This window comes from Salmo trutta, chromosome 34 (genome assembly GCF_901001165.1).
Source record: "Salmo trutta chromosome 34, fSalTru1.1, whole genome shotgun sequence".
Lineage (NCBI taxonomy): Eukaryota > Metazoa > Chordata > Actinopteri > Salmoniformes > Salmonidae > Salmo > Salmo trutta.
Genome location: NC_042990.1, coordinates 22,872,308 through 22,879,658, shown reverse-complemented (window position 1 = coordinate 22,879,658; position 7,351 = coordinate 22,872,308).

Here is a 7,351-nt window from a genome sequence, read left to right as displayed (position 1 = left end):
GATTCCTTATATTCTACATTACTATCACGCAAAGACAGGGTGCTGTAGAACACACACACATACACACACACACACACACACACACACACACATACACACACACACATACACAAACACATACACACACATACATACAATGCCTTCAGAAAGTATTCACTCCCCTTCACTTATTCCACATTGTTGTGTTAGAGCCTGAATTCTGAATTGATTCAATCTTTTTTTTCTCACCTATCTACACACATTTCTTGTAAATGAAATACAGAAATACTGTATGTCATATACATTAATATTCACACCCCTGAGTCAATACATGATAGAATTACATTTTGCGGCGATTACAGCTGTGAGTCGTTCTGGGTAAGTCTCAAAGAGCTTTGCACACCTGGATTGTACAATATTTTCACATTTATTCTTTAAGACATTCTTCAAGCTCTGTCAAATAGGTTTTCGATCATTGCTAGACAAACATTTTCAAGTCTTGTCATAGATTTTAAAGCAGATTTAAGTCAAAACTGTAACTCGGCCACTCAGGAATTTTCAATATTCAAAGTCTTCTTGGTAAGCAACTAAAGTGTAAATTTGGCCTTGTGTTTTAGGTTATTGTCCTGCATAAAGGTGAATACATCTCCCAGTGTTTGGTGGAATGCAGACTGAACAATCTTTTCCTCATAGATTTTGCCTGTGCTTAGCTCCGTTCTGTTTATTTTTTAGCCTGAAAAACTCACTAGTCCTTAATGATTACAAGCATACCCATAACATGATGCAGCCACCAGTATGCTTGAAAATATGAAGAATGGTACACCGTGTGTGTTGTATTGGATTTGCACCAAACATAACACTTGGTATTCAGGAAAAAAAGTGAATTGCTTTACCGCATTTTTTGCAGTATTAATGTAGGGCTTTGTTTCAATCATAATGCATGTTTTAGAATGTTTTTATTCCTTACAAGCTTCCTTCTTTTCACTCTGTCAATTACGGTAGTATTGTGGAGTAACTACAATGTTGTTGATCCATCCTGAGTTTCCTCCTATCACAACCATTAAACTATGTAACTTTTTAAAGTCACTATTGGCCTCATGGTGAAATCCCTGAACGATTTCCTTCCTCTCTGGCAACTGAGTTAGGAAGGATGCCTGTATCTTTGTAGTGACATGTTTCAAACAGACCGCCACAGTCCCTGTGCCCAAGAAAGCGAAGGTAACCTGCCTAAATGATTACCACCCCGTAGCACTCATGTCGGTAGCCATGAAGTGCTTTGAAAGGCTGTTTATGGCTTACATCAACACCATCATGCCAGTAACACTAGACCCACTCCAATTCACATACCGCCCCAACAGATCCACAGATTAAGCATTCTCAATCGCACTCCACACTGCCTTTTCTCACCTGGATAAAAGGAACACCTGTGTATGAATACTGTTCATTGTCTACAGCTCAGCGTTCAACACCATAGTTCCTACAAAGCGCATCACTAAGCTAAGGACCCTGGGACTAAACACTGCCCTCTGCAACACCATCATTAAGTTTTCTGCCTGGTATGGCAACTGCTCGACATCTGACCGTAAGACACTACAGAGGGTAGTGCGTACGGCGGCCCAGTGCATCACTGGGGCCAAGCTTCCTGACATCCAGGACATAAACTCAGCAAAAAAAGAAATGTCCTCTCACTGTCAACTGCATTTATTTTCAGCAAACTTGACATGTGTAAATATTTGTATGAACATAACAAAATTCAACAACTGAGACATGAACTGAACAAGTTCCACAGACATGTGACTAACAGAAATTGAATAATGTGTCCCTGGACAAAGGGGTGGTCAAAATCAAAAGTAACAGTCAGTATCTGGTGTGGCCACCAGCTGCATTAAGTACTGCAGTGCATCTCCTCCTCAAGGACTGCACCAGATTTGCCAGTGCTTGCTGTGAGATGTTACCCCACTCTTCCACCAAGCCACCTGCAAGTTCTCTGACATTTCTGGGGGGGAATGTCCCTAGCCCTCACCCTCCGATTCAACAGGTCCCAGACGTGCTCAATGGGATTGAGATCCGGGCTCTTCGCTGGCCATGGCAGAACACTGACATTCCTGTCTTGCAGGAAATCATGCACAGAACGAGCAGTATGACTGGTGGCATTGTCATGCCTGAGGGTCATGTGAGGATGAGCCTGCAGGAAGGGTATCACATGAGGGAGGAGGATGTCTTCCCTGTAACGCACAGCATTGAGATTGCCTGCAATGACAACAAGCTCAGTCCGATGATGCTTTGACCCACCGCCCCAGACCATGACGGACCCTCAACCTCCAAATCGATCCCGCTCCAGAGTACAGGCCTCGGTGTAACCCTCATTCCTTCGACGAGAAACGCGAATCCGACCATCACCCCTGGTGAGACAAAACCGCGACTCATCAGTGAAGAGCACTTTTTGCCAGTCCTGTCTGGTCCAGCGATGGTGGGTTTATGCCTATAGGCGACGTTGTTGCCGGTGATGTCTGGTGAGGACCTGCCTTACAACAGGCCTACAAGCCCTTAGTCCAGCCTCTCTCAGCCTATTGCGGACAGTCTGAGCACTGATGGAGGGATTGTGCGTTCCTGGTGTAACTCGGGCAGTTGTTGTTGCCATCCTGTACCTGTCCCGCAGGTGTGAAGTTCAGATGTACCGATCCTGTGCAGGTGTTGTTACACATGGTCTGCCACTGCGAGGACGATCAGCTGTCCGTCCTGTCTTCCTGTTGAGCTGTCTTAGGCATCTCACAGTATGGACAATGCAATTTATTGCCCTGGCCACATCAGCAGTCCTCATGCCTCCTTGCAGCATGCCTAAGGCACGTTCACGCAGATGAGCAGGGTCCCTGGGCATCTTTCTTTTGGTGTTTTTCAGTCAGTAGAAAGGCCTCTTTAGTGTCCTAAGTTTTCATAACTGTGACCTTAATTGCCTACCGTCTGTAAGCTGTTAATGTCTTAACAACCATTCCACAGGTTCATTAATTGTTTATGGTTCATTGAACACGCATGGGAAACAGTGTTTAAACCATTTACATTGAAGATCTGTGTAGTTATTTGGATTTTTACGAAGTCCTGAAAAAGGAACATTTCTTTTTTTGCTGAGCTTATATAGTAGGCGATGTCAGAGGAAGGCCAAAAAAATTGTCGAAGGATCCAGTCACCCAAGTCATAGACTGTTCTCTCTGCTACCGCATGGCAAGCGGTACCGGAGCACCAAGTCTAGGACCAAAAGGCTCCTTAAGCTTCTACCCCCAAGCCATAAGACTGCTGAACAACTAATCAAATGTCCACCTGGATGGCCGGTACCCCCTGTATATAGCCTCGTTATTGCTATGTTAATTTCTTTTGTTACTTTTTCATTGATTAGATTTGTTCTTTTTTACTTTTGTTTATTTAGTAAATATTTTGTTAACTCTATTTTTGAACTGCATTGTTAGTTAAGGGCTTGTAAGTAAGCATTTCACAGTAAGGTCTACACCTGTTGTATTCGGCGCACGTGACAAATAACATTTGATTTGATTTGACTGGGTGTATGGATAAACCATCCAAAATGTAATTAATAAATTCACCATGCTCAAAGAGATATTCAATGTCTGTTTTATTTTTTTACCCATCTACCAATAGGTGCCATTCTTTGCGAGGCATTGGAAAACGTTCCTGGTCTTTGTGGTTGAATTTGTCTTTGAAATTCACTGTTCGACTGCACCTTAGCACACTCGCACTCACTCATGCACACACCCACACAGACACACACACACACACACACACATACATTCATGCTACACACACATAACAACTGCTGCTACCAGACTCTTATTATATTGCTCAGTTTATACTCTTGCCCCCCATCCACCTCTTCTCCAATACACATCTGAATATTGGACTATAAACAGTGCCTTCCTGAATTATTCATATTCTACTGCCATTTACATTAGGTTTGTAGTCTTATTGTAACAATGCCTCCTAGTAGGAGGGGGGAGGGGGTGTAGGAATCAGGAGCAGGAGAGCAGAGAAGTTCCAGTGGCACACAACGTTTAATCAGGCGGTCTCGAAGGCACAATACAAACACATGGGAATAACCGCACAAACGTAGTCGCCACCCACATAGAATGAACTGCGCACACGGAGGAGAAACCTCGACTAGCACACGGTAAACATATACCGAATAAATAAACAAAATCCCGTGGTGCAGGCACGCACCCCTTACAAGCAAGTACACAACAAATAATCCCGCACAAAGCCTAGCATGCAGTGGGGTGTATATAAACCCACCGAAATCAACTAAACTGAACACAGGTGTGAAAAAACAGACAGACACAAACGAAAAGGAAAAAGGGATCGGTGGCAGCTAGTAGGCCAGCGACGACGAGCGCCGAGCACCGCCCGAACAGGGAGAGGAGCCACCTTCAGTGGAAGTTGTGACACTTATCTTTTATTATTTCTTATTGTTGTTGCATCGTACAGAAGGAACCTGCCAGTAAGCATTTGGTTGGACGATGTATACCATGCGTATCCTGTACTTACGACTAATAAAACTTGAAACTTGACTGTGTTAGCCCACTGAACTAAAGCCTAGACATTAGCGTCAAGTCTCTGACAAGGTTACTAATCAGAATCTTGGAACCATCTCCATTACACTTGTTTTCTGGCTGCGTTCCAAACCTAAAACCTTCTTCCTTCCTTTCTGCCCTTGGTGACTTGTCCTTCAGATGGTTGCATGCAGTTCCCTATTTATCTATCTAATGTGAATGTAAAAGCACACTGTCAGGCTTACTTTATGAGGCACACAGAATGACATCAGTTGGTGTAAGCGTGTGTGTGTGTGTGTGTGCGTGTGTGTGTGTGTGTGTGTGTGTGTGTGTGTGTGGATATTAGCTAGAGCTAGGCTATGACTCAATCTAATGCATTCTATTCCATTTCCATTCTGTCAACTAGCTGCCCCCTGTTCCATTAGGTATGTATCCATCCTGTCAACTAGCTACCCCCTGTTCCATTAGGTATGTATCCATTCTGTCAACTAGCTACCCCCTGTTCCATTAGGTATGTATCCATCCTGTCAACTAGCTACCCCCTGTTCCATTAGGTATGTATCCATTCTGTCAACTAGCTACCCCCTGTTCCATTAGGTATGTATCCATCCTGTCAACTAGCTACCCCCTGTTCCATTAGGTATGTATCCATCCTGTCAACTAGCTACCCCCTGTTCCATTAAGTATGTATCCATCCTGTCAACTAGCTACCCCCTGTTCCATTAGGTATGTATCCATCCTGTCAACTAGCTACCCCCTGTTCCATTAGGTATGTATCCATCCTGTCAACTAGCTACCCCCTGTTCCATTAGGTATGTATCCATCCTGTCAACTAGCTGCCCCCTGTTCCATTAGGTATGTATCCATTCTGTCAACTAGCTACCCCCTGTTCCATTAGGTATGTATCCATTCTGTCAACTAGCTACCCCCTGTTCCATTAGGTATGTATCCATCCTGTCAACTAGCTACCCCCTGTTCCATTAGGTATGTATCCATCCTGTCAACTAGCTACCCCCTGTTCCATTAGGTATGTAGCCATCCTGTCAACTAGCTACCCCCTGTTCCATTAGGTATGTATCCATCCTGTCAACTAGCTACCCCCTGTTCCATTAGGTATGTATCCATCCTGTCAACTAGCTACCCCCTGTTCCATTAGGTATGTATCCATCCTGTCAACTAGCTACCCCCTGTTCCATTAGGTATGTATCCATTCTGTCAACTAGCTGCCCCCTGTTCCATTAGGTATGTAGCCATCCTGTCAACTAGCTACCCCCTGTTCCATTAGGTATGTATCCATTCTGTCAACTAGCTACCCCCTGTTCCATTAGGTATGTATCCATCCTGTCAACTAGCTTCCCCCTGTTCCATTAGGTATGTATCCATCCTGTCAACTAGCTACCCCCTGTTCCATTAGGTATGTAGCCATCCTGTCAACTAGCTGCCCCCTGTTCCATTAGGTATGTAGCCATCCTGTCAACTAGCTGCCCCCTGTTCCATTAGGTATGTATCCATCCTGTCAACTAGCTACCCCCTGTTCCATTAGGTATGTATCCATTCTGTCAACTAGCTACCCCCTGTTCCATTAGGTATGTATCCATCCTGTCAACTAGCTACCCCCTGTTCCATTAGGTATGTATCCCTGTTCTATACTCCATCCCTGTGTAAAACCATTCCCCTAAAATAACATATTCATTTCACATTTAAGTCATTTAGCACACACACACACACAAACACACACACACACACACACACACACACACACACACAATTACCGCTGTATTAACTGACACTAATGCCACCCATCACGAGGGCCTAATGTGTACCCTTACTCCTCCACTCAACCTCTGTTCTCTATCCCATAATAGTGGCTTGCGAAAGTATTCACCCCCTTGGCATTTTTCCCATTTTGTTGCCTTACAACCTGGAATAAAAATTTATTTTTTAGGGTTTGTATCATTTGATTTAAACAACATTCCTACCACTTTGAAGATGTAAAATATGTTTTATTGTGAAACAAACAATAAATGAGACAAAAAACAGAAAGCTTGAGTGTGCATAACTATTCACCCCCCAAAGTGAATACTTTGTAGATGTAACGATCGTCGCCTGGTGACGAGGAAGCGGACCAAAACGCAGCTGGGAACGAACACATGTTTATTGAACACACTGGAATTAAACATGTACACAAAATCAAGAAAACTGTCGATACGTTACGTGCTCAAAACAAAGAGACAACACCCCACAAACAGCGTGGGGAAAACAGCACTTAAATGTGATCCCAATCAGAGACAATTAGCGACAGCTGTCTCTGATTGGGAATCGACAGAACCCAACCTAGAATTTCCCTTCTAGAGCCTACACAAGGCTAAAACGTAAACAAAACACAAACCAAGGAAAAATACCTAACATGACACACCCTGACCCAATATCCCCGAGTTCACCTGGTCAGGTCGTGACAGAACCCCCCCCCCCAACGGTGCGTACTCCCGGCGCACCAAACTTAAGTCTATTAGGGGGGGACCCGGGTGGGCGCCTCACCCTCGGTGGAGGCTCTGGCCCCGGGCGTGTTCTTTCCCCCGCCTTCACCTTAACCCTACCCCTCTGGCCCGGACTGGACCACTGTGGAGCGGCATGCTCAGGCTCCGGAGCGGAGCCGTCGACCGGAACAGGATTGGGCACCGGTGGACCGGACACGGGCCGTGCCGGACTGTGGACACGCACCGTGGGCTTGGTGCGGGGAACAGGAACGGGCCGGACAGGACTGTGGACACGCACCGTGGGCTTGGTGCGGGGAACAGGGACGGGCCGGACAGGACTGT